At 34.7% G+C, this 16428-nt stretch overlaps 1 pseudogene; it reads left to right on the top strand.

Moving 5' to 3' along the window:
* The window catches only part of LOC127252991 (uncharacterized), a 47674-nt pseudogene extending 31622 nt beyond the window's left edge, over positions 1-16052 (top strand).
* Positions 16053-16428: the final 376 nt, after the last annotated feature.

Raw genomic sequence — 16428 nt, 5'->3', positions numbered from 1 at the left:
ATATAAAGTTCGATCTCGAATTCTGGTAGTAAATATCGAGACATGGTGAACTTAGGGAATAAAATGTGTATGACGGCTATAATTTTTTACAGAGATAAAACACTGTATATATATTTATCTTGTTTTGATATCTCTTCGTCTATCTGCAACTGAGACCAATCAATCTATTTATAAATCCTAAGCAACATTTCATTCAAATTGAACAGACATAATCGTTGAATTTAAATTTCAATTTCAAAATGAATGGATGTGTTTTTTCTATTCAAATATTAGCTTGAATTCAAAATAATTCAAACAAAAGTTTGAATTCATTATTTAAATACTATTAGACACATTAATTTATAAATAAACACAAGTTTTTGAAATTAAAATTCTAGGAAAATTCCAGAATAGCTGGTACCACTTAGTCATGCCCATGACTAAGTTGGCTAGTACATTTTGTCCTATTAAATAAGCCGTATCAATAATCTGTCTCAAAATTTGTGTTACTTGTCAAAATTGGCTTTTTCGAGTGCGCACTCCACGCATCCCATCTCCAAGTTTACTTAATCCCAACATTCATTCGTTTCGAATAAATCCAATTACGCTAAAATTACCAACAGTACAGCGGAGGAATAACGAGCAGTTTTGTGAGGAGTGATGAGAAGGCGTTTGATATGCCCTCGACAGTGACGTCTTCAAGGTTCCTCCAGGCTACAATGCTCCGCAGCAGGTGTTTTTCGAAGTCCTCGGATGTTTAATTTTGGTCTTCGCGCTTAATTGAATTCGTTATATTCCGCTTCGATTTCAAGTTCATTAAGTTGTTTTTTTTTTTTTTTCGATGGGAGTAAACTTGTTTTGGATTTTTATTTCAGTTGTAAATTTATTCCCGAATTTTTGGATTTATCGAACAAATCTCATATACAAAATACGACAATGAATTAATATTAGCGAAAATAAAATTCGAATAAAATCCAAATTAAACTAATACCGAAATCAAATCACAAACAAACAGAACCTAATTGAATTAAATTGGAAGCAGATAGAAGAAAGAAAGCGAGAAGACTTCCCAGTTTCGATTTCTTGCTGTTCATCTTCTTTCTATTCGTCGATTTCTTCCAGCTTTAATCACGACGAACAGCGGCGAGGTTGGCGACTAAGCGCGACTGGATAGCGGCGGCAACAAGCAGTGGCTTAGTTCGGCTCCAGCAGCAGTGATGCTCTGGCCTTCATCTCCGGCGGTCCAGCGTCTCTGCCCATCTTCTCCGGTCATCCGACAACAGCTCCGGGAACCGATCGAACCAACGAACATCAATCTTCTTTCATCCGATCTTTCTTTCGATCATCACACCGGCGAAGGGAACATTGGTTTTTGGCTCAGCCCCATGGTGCGCAATGGCTTATGGTAACCACGCCTTAAGGTGGAGGTCGGCTCTTCACTCTAAGCCTCGACACCCACCGGAAAGGGCTATTCACTCGCCTGAAAACCACTCGAAACTCACCGAAATCCTCTTGGGTCACTGGAACTCCATTCGCGGTTCTCTCCCTCTCCCTCACTCTCATCCCTCGATCTCCCAATCTGTTGTATCTCACACCTCGATGATAAACCCATATCTCTCTTTTTTATTAACCACCACAGTCTATTAAATTTCTAGATTTATATATCTAGAAACTTTTCCCAAAACTAACTCTATAACAAACCCAGTAACTAAATTCTAAATTGGTTATAATAAAAGATTAATGGGCTTGGGTTGAAGAGAGTGGGTTAGGATTAAAGGGTTGGACCGATTCGGTGGGCTGGGCTTGTTGGATTAGGTATCGAAGGAACCAAAATTCCCAACAATTTCTTTATTTTTTTTTTCAGGTGCATAATACGCAGGGAGATTACGAAGGAAAAGCAGTGATTGTATCGTGGGTAACTGGAGATGAACAAGGTTCGAGCACAGTGCTGTATTGGGCTGAGAACAGCAATGAGAGGAAGAAGAAGAAGGCAGAGGGGAAGGTCACTAGGTACACATTTTACAACTACACTTCTGATACATCCATCATTGCACTGTTGGGAATTTGGAGGAAGACTCTCTGCACTTCTGTATCTTCTTTATGTGTTTCTTCTGGATAATTTGTTTTTGATTCCTGAATAGGAGAAAAACTTTGATTATGTGCATCAAAAAGTGGTGAATCTAACATTGATTACTCTAAATTTTGGGCAGTATAATACCAAATACTATTACGAGATTGGTATTGGGTACACAACAAGAACTTTCTGGTTCACTACACCTCAACTTGTTGGACCTGATGCTCTATATACTTTTTGTCTTATAGGTATATACATACATACATATATAGTTACTTGTATTGTTTATTTGTTATTGCTTGTTGGATAGGCAGGATACAAAATGATTGAATTGAAGTTTCGTGAGCTTTTTGACAGGGGATTTGGGGCAGAGTTACGATTCAAACGAGACACTTACACATTATGAGCAGAATCCGAAGAAGGGGCAGACTCTGTTGTTTGTTGGCGATCTTTCTTATGCCGATAGGTATGATTTCCATGACAATAGGAGGTGGGATTCATGGTGGAGGTTTGTGGAGAGGAGTGTGGCTTTCCAACCCTGGATTTGGACTGCTGGAAATCATGAGATCGATTTCGATCCTAAAATTGTAAGTGTTCTTCATCTCCTTTAACTATGTAGTTTCTGTCATTAGAGGGATCATATCATAGAATCAATCCCTATTTTCATTTAGTCACAACTGCTTGAGCTTCTCAAATTCCATTTCTGAAAAAGAATTATGTTTATGCTCGCTGTTGGATTAGAGGATGAGTAGATATCTGGTAATTTAGGAGATGAAATTAAAGAATGTGTTGTCGGTTCTTACTTTTAGGTGTGTTGTATGAATATATTTTTTGTGCTGAAATCGATGATAACATATGTTGTATGCGATCAACTAGACTTACAGCTGTTAAATCTTTGCAGGGCTAAACGAAACCATTCAAGCCTTATAAGCACCGTTATTACGTCCCTTACAAAGCATCGAAGAGCACCGAACCATTTTGGTACTCTATCAAGAGAGCTTCAGCACATATCATAGTTCTGGCTTCTTATTCAGCATATGGTTGGTAAATAAACAAAATGCAATCGAAAAACTCGTCAAAATGGCATGCAACTACTTGTTTGTTATTCTTTTTTGCTCGTTTTTGAAAGGTAAATACACTCCTCAATACACGTGGCTCGAAGAGGAGTTGCCGAAGGTGAACAGATCGGAGACCCCATGTACACACGCCTATGAACTATTGGTATGTTGCATCAAACACGTCCACCTTGCCACAGATTGATTGCTTTGATTCACATTCTTCCATCAAAATCAGTTTCATATCTTTATATAGGTATATACACTTTTGTACGTGTTTATTCTCTATAAAATGATACATATTTCAGGAACGCGTGTCTAACATTGCGTACAATATTGTGAATGGAATTTGTACACCGGTGAGAGACCAGTCGGCCCCTGTTTACATAATCATCGGAGATGGAGGAAATCTCGAAGGCCTCGCTACCAAGTAAGAAACACACAACACACATAAAATGTAATGTTTTAAATGAAATTTTTAAATTGTTTAATATATTAAAAAAATAAATATTTGATTTGATTCTTATAAAATACATGTGAGATTCATAACAATCACTAAATAAATCCTAATGAAGGCTGTAATGATTGTAATGTAATGTCAGCATGACTGAGCCACAGCCAAAATACTCGGCGTTCCGGGAGGCGAGCTTTGGGCATGCGACATTCGCTATAAAGAACAGGACACACGCGTACTACAGCTGGCACCGGAACCACGATGGGGTCGCGGTGGAAGCCGACTCCATGTGGTTCTTCAACAGGTACTGGCATTCTATCGACGATTCTACTGCTACCACTGCTCAATAATAATAATAGTAATTTGTTATAGGGTACTTGTATTTCCGACTGCAATCGCTGTGCTGCTTTGTAAGGAAGCAGTACAAATTTCTGGATATTTTTTAAAAATATCTAAGGGAATTGCTTATTTCCGACTGTTGAACTATTGCTGTATCTGTGGAACTCTAGTTTAAGTCACCAACATCTTAAAGATAATAAATGTAAAACTACTATTCAATATTGATGTTAGCTAGAGCATTGTATTGAAGGAAACAATAAACATTAACCCCGCACGAAGAGAGAAGCATTTATTTAAGAGCATGAGACGACAAAACGGAGAAACTATCTAATCTATCTAATGCAACAAATTAATAATAATGGAATCGCTTCCACCATAAGGGTTCTTGAAAAGGAATTCGTTGTCCGAATTCAAATTGCTAATTATTACAAAATCTAACACATTCACTTAGAAAAACAAAAAATATTCTATTATTGCTCTAAAAATTCTAACTTTACCAGAATCATAGGAATGAGTACTATTGGTAGATCAAACCACACACTCAAACATATAAAACACATTTAGCCGAAGCTTTTCTTCCTATGCATATCCATACAAAAGCACTTGCGAAGATCCATACATAACTTACTTACCAATTAAGCAAATTAACTTAGCCAGTGAAAACAAAATTTAGGATGTCTCATTTGCGCCCATGAATCATTTTACCCATGAGAATATATATAAATACTGAGGTTAGAAACAATTCAAATCCATACTTGCAAGTGTCAATCAATTGGAAAATCAATGTCCCCTTTGCGTAATTGGTGTGCTTTGAACAAACAAAATACTTACAATCGGTAGGTCGACCACGAAAAATCAAAATCCTATTGAACTTACAATGTATGCTCCTTTCCAATGTTGAATTAAGTACAAACAATGACTATGATCCCACAAAATTACAACTTGTTACCTACTAGCTAAGAAGATCCTTCAAGAACAAAATCATCTTCCGGTTTATCAATCCAAACAGCTTCGTGGGGTTCCTCGAGGCAATACTTGAGGTCCGTCCGAGAAAAAGGCTCATCCGTCCTGGCATGTTATCCTTTTTTCTTCTTAATTGGATGAGTCAATCCGTAGAGTTTACGAAAATTGTTAGCCCTCCTAAATCTTTCACCATCAACACAGGTCCAAAGAAGAAAGATGTCTCCTCTCCAAATCCAGCATCGATCAGTCCACTCAAATGAATAAAGAAATTTGATAGCTGGCTCTGGTGAAGCACATTTCTCAGGTCCGCGCCGCTGAGCATAGCCGATGAGATGGCAATTTCAAGACCTGCAGAAAGCGTAAAAATTGAGCATAAAATCGAAACCAGCAGTTTGAACAGAATCAAAGTGAACATTGAGCAAGGTGAGAAACCAGTAGTTTTTCTGGTTGGACGTAAGTCTCGACTCAAGCCGAGACCGGGCTGTCGTTCGTGCGCCGGCTCAACAAAGTTTGCTTCGATGACAACTGAAAGACGACCAATGTTAACATGACCGACGATAAAATGTGTTCGACCCAATGATAGGGATGGACAGCGTACCGACGACTCCTCTGCCGTCGTTTCTAGCTGGACGGCGTACCAACGATAAAATGTGTTCAACTGTGTCGAAATCCAACTCAGGCGATCCCTCGTCGTCTTCCCAGATATTGTAGATTATGATCCGCGTTCCTTGTTCATCCAAGAAATCAAACTGCAGAGAAGAAAAGTATAAATTTTTGTTCGTCCTCTAGGAATAGTATCTGTTCTTAGTCATCAATTCAAAAGCTACCTGACGAAGGAGATCTTTGTCGAACGGCCACCACTGCTGGATGATTTCGAGATTTCCTAGCCAAGAGTGAGCCGAAGATTTTTCGGGTTCGATCCAAGTCATTCCCCTTCACTCATAATTGATGGTAGAGTTTGATAAGAACAAGATCCAATGAGTATGGCACTGATTAATTGATGCATCATAGTTTTTCGTCACGGTAAAGATACTTGCTTCAAATATTTAATCAATTTTACAAAACCTACCTCAGATTTGTATTTGATTCATCATCAGCAAAAACAACACCTATCTCACCACCGTTCCATCCATGGCCCAACAATCGATTCTCAATCTTCAGCCAGATCTTCTCAGTTCCAAAATGGGTGCCAAAATCTCATTTTGCCTCTCATATCTTCAAGTGAAGCAATAAAACAAATAAAAGAAAATCAAACAAGCAAATCAACTGGAAATTTAAAAATAAAAACACAAATCAAAGAAAAACACAAATCAACCGACCCGAACTAAAAAAAACCCTTATTACATCGTAAACTCTAATCTGAACACGAACAATAGCGCCCCGTGAAAATATACAATAACCCTAATTCCACGCTTGAAGATTTATATAGTTATTCACTGGATTATTCTGGAAGGTTCAAAATATTTTTATTCATTTAATTATATTTTTATTTTATTATAAAGTTTTTTATAATATTTTAAATAGGAATCTTTTGGTTGGCCGCCCGCACCCACTTTTTCCCTGCAACATCGCTTTCTTCTGTGGAACGTTGTCTTCTTTGTTCGGATTTAAATGCCTATAATTAATTTATTGTATGTTTTTACGTTCTCCTTAGCAAACAGTAGAAATTAATAGATTAAATAAATAAATATAAGTAATCGAATATTAAAATCAAAGAAGACAAATTAAACTAACTAAATTAAAAAATTAATTAATTAATAAATTAAGTAATAATATATTTAAAGCAAGTGAATGAAATAAGAATAATAAATACATGAGTAGATAAATTAAATAATTGCAGAAGATGTATAGAAAGAAAATTGTATAGAGCACAATAAAAATTATCCATTAATTTATTGTTTGTGTTTTTCTATAATTAATATTGTGTTATTATGATATAATTATTGTATTTTCGTGATATAATAAGTATTCTGTTTATATCAATTTTTATTTTTTTTCTTTTTTCTTTTGCTTTTTTTTTAATTATAATATATTGTCTTCTTTTATCTTTTATATTTTTATTTTTTATTTTTTATTTTTAAAAAAATCTCAATTGCTTATTACGTTCCTGTCTCTCTCTATTTTTGAATTGATCCTCAATTGTATGTCTGTTATTGTACTCTTTAAATATTATTGTTGTCCTATTTTATAATTAATATTGTACTCTCGCTATATAATCATTGTACTTTCGTTGTGCTCTTGTCATATAATTATTGTGTTATTGTGATCATTGTGTATTTTCATATCAATTTTTTGAATTTCTTTCCTTTCCTTTATTTTTGTGCATTCTCAAATTCGTATAAATCACTGCTGTGTCCAAATCGGTATGTGGTAGCTTATTTTATGCAAATTGATTTATTTATGAGAGAACTTTATACATGGAGGGTTTAGTGGTTCATTGTTTGAATTATGCATTTACCATCACGATTTTGATGTTTAATTGCACTATATGACTTCTTTTGATTATGTTATTTTGTTTGAATTATGCATTTACGGAATTATTATGCTATTTTAAAATTTTTATTTTGTTTTTTTATGCCGATAGGTATGATTTCCATGACAATAGGAGGTGGGATTCATGGGGGAGGTCTGTGGAGAGGAGTGTGGCTTTCCAACCCTGGATTTGGACTGCTGGAAATCATATGATCGATTTCGATCCTAACATTGTAAGTGTTCTTCATCTCCTTCAACTATGTAGTTTCTTTCATTAGAGGGATCATATCATAGAATCAATCCCTATTTTTATTTAGTCACAACTGCTTGAGCTTCTCAAATTCCATTTCTGAAAAAGAATTATGTTTATGCTCGCTGTTGGATTAGAGGATGAGTAGATATCTGATAATTTAGGAGATGAAATTAAAGAATGTGTTGTCAGTTCTTACTTTGAGGTGTGTTGTATGAATATATTTTTTGTGCTGAAATCGATGATAACATATGTTGTATGGGATCAACTAGGCTTACAGCTGTTAAATCTTTGCGGGGCGAAACGAAACCATTCAAGCCTTATAAGCACTGTTATTACGTCCCTCACAAAGCATCGAAGAGCACCGAACCATTTTGGTACTCTATCAAGAGAGCTTCAGCACATATCATAGTTCTGGCCGAAGCCTTTCTTCCTATGCATATCCACACAAAAGCACTCGCAAAAATTCATCCATAACTTACTTACCAATCAAGCAAATTATCTTACCTAAAAGAATATATATATATATATAGGTTAGAAACAATTAAATTCCATACTTGCAAGTGTCAATCAATCGAAATATCAATATATTCCCTTTGGGTAATTGGTGTGCTTTGGACAAACAAAATAGTTACAATGTACGCTCCTTCCAATGTTGAATTAAGTACAAACAATGACTATGATCCCATAAAATTAAAACTTGTTACCTACTAACTAAGAAAATCCCTCAAGAACATAATTATCTTCTGGTGCATCAATCCAAACAGCTTCGTTCAATGTTGAATTAAGTACAAACAATGACTATGATCCCACAAAATTACAACTTGTTACCACTAGCTAAGAAGATCCCTCAGGAACAGAATTATCTTCCGGTGCATCAATCCAAACAGCTTCGTGGGGTTCCTCGAGGCAATACCTGGGGTCCGAGAAAAAGGCGTCTTCTCTCATCCGTCTCGGCATGTTATCCATTTTGTTTTCTTAATTGGATGTGTCAACCTGTAGGGTTTAAGAAAATTTTTAGCCCTCCTAAATTTGTCACCGTCAACACAGGTCCGAACAAGAAAGATGTCTCCTCCCCAAATCCAGCGTCGATCAGTCCACTCAAATGAATGAAGAAATTTGATAGCGCTAATCTTGTTAGTATCCGGTCGAGATGGCAATTTCGGGACCTGCAGAAAGCATAAATTGACCATAAAAATTGAAACCAGCAGTTTGAACCGAATCAAATTGATCTTTGAGCAAGATGAGAAACCAGGAGTTTTTCTGGTTGGACTTAAGTCTTGACTCAAGCTGAGACAGGGTGGTCGTTCGCTCGAATCCTTGTTTATCGTGCGCCGGATCGACAAAGTTCGCTTCGAGGACACCTGAAACACGACCAATGTTAACATGACCTACTATAAAATGTGTTCGACGCAACGATAGGGATGGACAGCGTACCGACGACTCCTCTGCCGTGGCTTCCAGCTCGGTTCCAAACCTTTGGATCTTTCGACGCTGCTGGTTTGTAATGCATCTCTTGGGGGTAAATCGCATCGTCGATTATATCGTGATGCTGAACATCGATGCCCTGTAAGACAATGCGAAATCCGGGTGGAATCCCATATACTGCTGCATTCTCTATCTGGCTCTTGTCTCGGCTGGCTCCTCGAATTTTTATGTCCTATTGGACAAGCAAATGCACAGAGAATATTCAAAGTTAAATTTTTGTTCGTATCGACGATCATCTAGGAATAGTATCTGTTCTTAGTCATCGATTCAAAAGCTACCTGACAAAGGAGATCTTCGTAGTTCTCGAACCGCGACCACTGCGGGACGATTTCGAGATTTCGTTGCCAAGAGTGAGCGGAAGATTTTTCGTGTTTGATCCAAGTCCTTTCCCTTCGCTCATAATTGATGGTGAAGTTTGATAAGAACAAGATCCAATGAATATATTGATGCATCATAGTTCTTATTACAGTAAAGGTACTTGCTTTAAATCCTTAATTAATTTTACAAAACCTACCTCAGAATAGTATTTGATTCATCATCCAAAGAACCAACACCTCTCTCGCCACCGTTGCATCCATCGCCAACAATCGATTCTCAGTTTTCTTTTGTTCCAAATTTTGGTGCCAAGATCTCATTTTGTCTTTCTCTTATATCTCTCGTATCTTTAACTGAAGCAACAAACAAATAAACGAAAATCTCATTTTGACCTTTCTCATATATCTCCGATATCTTCAACGGAAGTAAATTAAATCAAATAAACAAATCAACTGAAAAAAAAAAAAAAAAAAACTCAAAATCAACCAAGGCGAACCAGAAAAAACTCTTATCACATCAGAAACCCTAATTTGAAAAATAAGAATAGCGGCGGCTGTAAAAATATACAATAACCCTAATCCCACAATTGAAGATTTATATAGTATGCACTGGATCGTTTTAGAAGATTGAACAAATTTTTATTCATTTAATTATATTTTTATTTTATTTTAGAATTTTCTACAATAATTTAAATAGAGATTTTTTTTTGGTGGGCCAACCGCACCCATTTTTTTTTTTTTAATAATTGAATATATATATTGTATGTATAAATACATTTCTTTATGTATTTGATTAATTAATTTATTAAGTTTATTTTGCATATTTTAAATTTTATAAATATTTTTTTATTTATTCATTTTATATATTACTTTATTTTTATAATGATACATTTTTTAGTCTTTTTTTATATTAAATCACTATTCAACTTGCATGTTCACAATAAAAAAATTATATTTTTTACTCTTATGAAATATCAATAAAATATTATTTAAATCAAAACTCAAACAAAAAATTCAATTTCGATAATTCTATCATAATCACATAAATAGTACTATAGTGGATCGAATTAAATATACAAAAATAACTAACATATTTTGTCACAAATTTCTTTCATATATCCACATAAAATTTGCACTCGCAAAATTGAGTCATAACTACATAAAATCAAGGATTTGTTCTTCCAATAATTTTTTTCAAACATGATTAACAATATATAAAATATTTATATTTTATAATCTCACAAAATATCAACATTCAACAAAAAATAATATTTTTATATTACTTATACAATTCTTTATATATCACATAAAAAATATATCTCAAATCAAAACACAAAACAAACAAACCCTATGTACACACTATAAATATAATAAACCAATTAAATAAGAATGTAGATATCTGATCATTTAGGAGATGAAATTAAAGAATGTGTTGTCGGTTCATACTTTTAGGTGTGTTGTATGAATATATTTTTTGTGCTGAAATCGATGATAATATATGTTGTATGGGATCAACTAGACTTACAGCTGTTAAATCTTTGCAGGGCTAAACGAAACCATTCAAGCCTTATAAGCACCGTTATTACGTCCCTTACAAAGCATCGAAGAGCACCGAACCATTTTGGTACTCTATCAAGAGAGCTTCAGCACATATCATAGTTCTGGCTTCTTATTCAGCATATGGTTGGTAAATAAACAAAATGCAATCGAAAAACTCGTCAAAATGGCATGCAACTACTTGTTTGTTATTCTTTTTTGCTCGTTTTTGAAAGGTAAATACACTCCTCAATACACGTGGCTCGAAGAGGAGTTGCCGAAGGTGAACAGATCGGAGACCCCATGTACACGCCTATGAACTATTGGTATGTTGCATCAAACACGTCCACCTTGCCACAGATTGATTGCTTTGATTCACATTCTTCCATCAAAATCAGTTTCATATCTTTATATAGGTATATACACTTTTGTACGTGTTTATTCTCTATAAAATGATACATATTTCAGGAACGCGTGTCTAACATTGCGTACAATATTGTGAATGGAATTTGTACACCGGTGAGAGACCAGTCGGCCCCTGTTTACATAATCATCGGAGATGGAGGAAATCTCGAAGGCCTCGCTACCAAGTAAGAAACACACAACACACATAAAATGTAATGTTTTAAATGAAAATTTTAAATTGTTTAATATATTAAAAAAATAAATATTTGATTTGATTCTTATAAAATACATGTGAGATTCATAACAATCACTAAATAAATCCTAATGAAGGCTGTAATGATTGTAATGTTATGTCAGCATGAGTGAGCCACAGCCAAAATACTCGGCGTTCCGGGAGGCGAGCTTTGGGCATGCGACATTCGCTATAAAGAACAGGACACACGCGTACTACAGCTGGCACCGGAACCACGATGGGGTCGCGGTGGAAGCCGACTCCATGTGGTTCTTCAACAGGTACTGGCATTCTATCGACGATTCTACTGCTACCACTGCTCAATAATAATAATAGTAATTTGTTATAGGGTACTTGTATTTCCGACTGCAGTCGCTGTGCTGCTTTGTAAGGAAGCAATACAAATTTCTGGATATTTTTTAAAAATATCTAAGGGAAATGCTTATTTCCGACTATTGAACTATTGCTGTATCTGTGGAACTCTAGTTTAAGTCGCCAACATCTTAAAGATAATAAATGTAAAACTACTATTCAATATTGATGTTAGCTAGAGCATTGTATTGAAGGAAACAATAAACATTAACCCGCACGAAGGGAGAAGCATTTATTTAAGAGCATGAGACGACAAAACGGAGAAACTATCTAATCTATCTAATGCAACAAATTAATAATAATGGAATCGCTTCCACCATAAGGGTTCTTGAAAAAGAATTCGTTGTCCGAATTCAAACGGCTAATTATTGCAAAATTTAACACATTCACTTAGAAAAACAAAAAACATTCTATTATCGCTCTAAAGATTCTATACTTTATCAGAATCATAGGAATGAGTACTATTGGTAGATCAAACCACACACTCAAACATATAAAACACATTTAGCTGAAGCTTTTCTTCCTATGCATATCCACACAAAAGCACTTGCGAAGATCCATACATTACTTACTTACCAATTAAGCAAATTAACTTAGCCAGTGAAAACAAAATTTAAGATGTCTCATTTGCGCCCATGAATCATTTTACCCATGAGAATATATATAAATATTGAGGTTAGAAACAATTCAAATCCATACTTGCAAGTGTCAATCAATTGGAAAATCAATGTCCCATTTGCGTAATTGTTGTGCTTTGAACAAACAAAATACTTACAATTGGTAGGTCGACCACAAAAAATCAAAACCCTATTGAACTTACAATGTATGCTCCTTTCCAATGTTGAATTAAGTACAAACAATGACTATGATCCCACAAAATTACAACTTGTTACCTACTAGCTAAGAAGATCCCTTAAGAACAGAATTATCTTCCGGTGCATCAATCCAAACAGCTTCGTGGGGTTCCTCGGGGCAATACTTGAGGTCCGTCTGAGAAAAAGGTTCATCCGTCCTGGCATGTTATCCTTTTTTCTTCTTAATTGGATGAGTCAATCCGTAGGGTTTACGAAAATTGTTAGCCCTCCTAAATTTGTCACCATCAACACAGGTCCAAAGAAGAAAGATGTCTCCTCTCCAAATCCAGCGTCGATCAGTCCACTCAAATGAATAAAGAAATTTGATAGCCGGCTCAGGTGAAGCACATTTCTCAGGTCCGCGCTGCTGAGCATAGCCGATGAGATGGCAATTTCGAGACCTGCAGAAAGCGTAAAAATTAAGCATAAAAATCGAAACCGGCAATTTGAACAGAATCAAAGTGAACTTTGAGCAAGGTGAGAAACCAATAGTTTTTCTTGTTGGACATAAGTCTCGACTCGAGCCGAGACCGGGCAGTCGTTCGCGCGAATCCCTGTTTATCGTGCGCCGGCTCGACAAAGTTTGCTTCGATGACACCTGAAAGACGACCAATGTTAACATGACCGACGATAAAATGTGTTCGACCCAACGATAGGGATGGACAACGTACCGACGACTCCTCTGCCGTCGTTTCTAGCTGGACGGCGTACCAACGATAAAATGTGTTCATCTGTGTCGAAATCCAATTCAGGCGATCCCTCGTCGTCTTCCCAAATATTGTAGATTATGATCTGCGTTCCTTGTTTATCCAAGAAATCGAACTGCAGAGGAGAAAACTATAAATTTTTGTTCCTCATCTAGGAATAGTATCTGTTCTTAGTCATCAATTCAAAAGGTACCTGACGAAGGAGATCTTTGTCGAACGGCCACCACTGCTGGATGATTTCGAGATTTCCTAGCCAAGAGTGAGCTGAAGATTTTTCGGGTTCGATCCAAGTCCTTCCCCTTCACTCATAATTGATGGTAGAGTTTGATAAGAACAAGATCCAATGAGTATTGCACGATTGATGCATCATAGTTTTTCGTCACGGTAAAGATACTTGCTTCAAATATTTAATCAATTTTACAAAACCTAGCTCAGAATTGTATTTGATTCATTATCGGCAAAACCAACACATATCTCACCACCGTTCCATCTACTGCCCAACAATCGATTCTTAATCTTCAGCCAGATCTTCTAAGTATTCTTCTTTTCCAAATTATGGTGCCAAAATCTCATTTTGCCTCTCAGATCATCTTTCATATCTTCAAGTGAAGGAGTAAAACAAATAAACGAAAATCAAACAAGCAAATCAACTGGAAATTTAAAAAGAAAAACACAAATCAACCGAACCGAACCAAAAAAAGCCCTTATGACATCGTAAACCCTAATCTGAATACGAACAACAGTGCCGCCGTGAAAATATACAATAACCCTAATTCCACGGTTGAAGATTTATATAGTATTCACTGAATCGTTCTGGAAGGTTTAAAATATTTTTATTCATTTAATTATATTTTTATTTTATTCAAAAGTTTTTTATAATATTTTAAATAGAATTTTTTTGGTGGGCCGCCCCGCACCCACTTTTTCCCTGCAACATCGCTTTCTTCTCTGGAACGTTGTCTTCTTTCTTCGGAGTAAAGGCCTATAATTAATTTCTTGTATGTTTTTATGTTCTCCTTAGCAAGCAGTAGAAATTAATAGATTAAATAAATAAATATAAGTAATCCAATATTAAAATCATAGAAGACAAATTAAAACTAACTAAATTGAAAAATTAATTAATTAATAAATTAAGTAATTATATATTTAAAGCACGTGAATGAAATAAGAATAATAAATACATGAGAAGATAAACCAAATGACCGCAGAAGATTAGAAAGAAATTTGTATAGAGCACAATAAAAATTATCCATTAATTTATTGTTTGTGTTTTTCTATAATTAATAATGTCCTATTGTAATATAATTATTGTATTTTCGTGATATAACAAGTGTTCTGTTCATATCAATTTTTTATTTTTTAAAAAGATCTCAATTGCTTCTTACTCTCTCTCTATTTTTGAATTGATCCTCACTTATAGTTGTACTATTTAAATATTATTGTTGTCCTATTTTAGAATTAATATTGTACTTTTGTGATATAATTATTGTACTCTCGCCATATAATCACTGTCCTTTCGTGCTATAATAATTGTGCTCTTGTCATATAATTATCGTGCTATTGTGATATAATCATTGTGTATTTTCATATCAATTTTTTGAATTTCTTTCCTTTCCTTTTTTTGTGCATTCTCAAATTGGTGTATAAATCACTATTGTGTCCAAATCGGAATGTGGTGGCTTATTTTATGCAATTTGATTTATTTATGAGAGAACTTTATACACGGAGGGTCCAGTGATTCATTGTTTGAATTATGCATTTACCGTCACGATTTTGATGTTTACTTGCACTATATGACATGTTATTTTGTTTGAATTATGCATTTACCGAATTATTATGCTATTTTAAAATTTTTATTTTGTTTTTTTAACGTATTCTTTGTGCTTTTTAAATATTATTGTTGCGCTCTTCCATAGTTTACTTTGCTTTTGTGATATAATCATTCTATTTTCGTAATCTTTATAGTTTGGATTCATATATCACCAAATCACAACAATCAAAATTTCAAAATTTTATTAACATAAACACGCACGCCCACTTTCTTAGTTTATTATTGATTTTACTGCATATTTGCCCTCGTCATTTTCAGTATTCAACTGAGCTTTACCATCTGTGTAGCATCTGCCTCTACTTATACTATTGGTATTAATTAAGGTTAACTATAATATATATTAGTTTGGATAGTTAATTATATATTTTGATATGCTAAGATCTTTTATTCGAAAACCGATAATTTTTTTTAAGACGTGAAAATCCGCAGCCGCTATCTGAAAGTCCGCACTAGGTAAACCCCGGCCGAACCTAATACACTGCAAACCAGGTCCGAGCGTACACTCTCATTCTTATTTTTATTTCATTGAGTTATTTTGAAAATTCTTTTGTGTTCTTTTGAAGTAATCTTTCTGTTTTTAGATATTATTATTGTTGTGCTATTTCATAGTTAATATTGTGTTTTCTTGATATAAACTTGGTGTGCACACGCTGGAAGCTATTATTTTGGTGGTGCTTAGGTTAGAATTCAGTGGTATTAAAGTCAGAACAATGGCAATAAGCTTGATGCTTCCACCCTTAGAGAGAGAGGATGTTAAAATAATCATTATGTTTTTAAAAAAAATCAGTAATAATATATATTTTTTATGTCACAAATGAAATTTCATTCATTAATTATAATTTATTAGAATTTTGAATCAATACTTTTTGTATTTACAAATATGGTTACAAAAAAAATTTTTTAGTGTAAGAAACAATTATAATTTAGTTATAAACACTGCTAGTAAATAACGAGAGCATAGAACATATTAATAAAAAAGGGTTACTGTCTTGCGTCTATAGGACGATATTGTGCAGTAATAAATTTGAGAGTCGATATTTAATCATCACAGTGTTGGATTAAAAATCATTAGTGGGTTAAATGTAACTATTTGAGCTATGCTT

The sequence above is a fragment of the Andrographis paniculata genome, unplaced genomic scaffold (assembly GCF_009805555.1).
Source record: "Andrographis paniculata isolate CXL003 unplaced genomic scaffold, ASM980555v1 Contig49END, whole genome shotgun sequence".
NCBI lineage: Eukaryota > Viridiplantae > Streptophyta > Magnoliopsida > Lamiales > Acanthaceae > Andrographis > Andrographis paniculata.
This window is presented reverse-complemented; position numbering and strand designations above follow the sequence as displayed.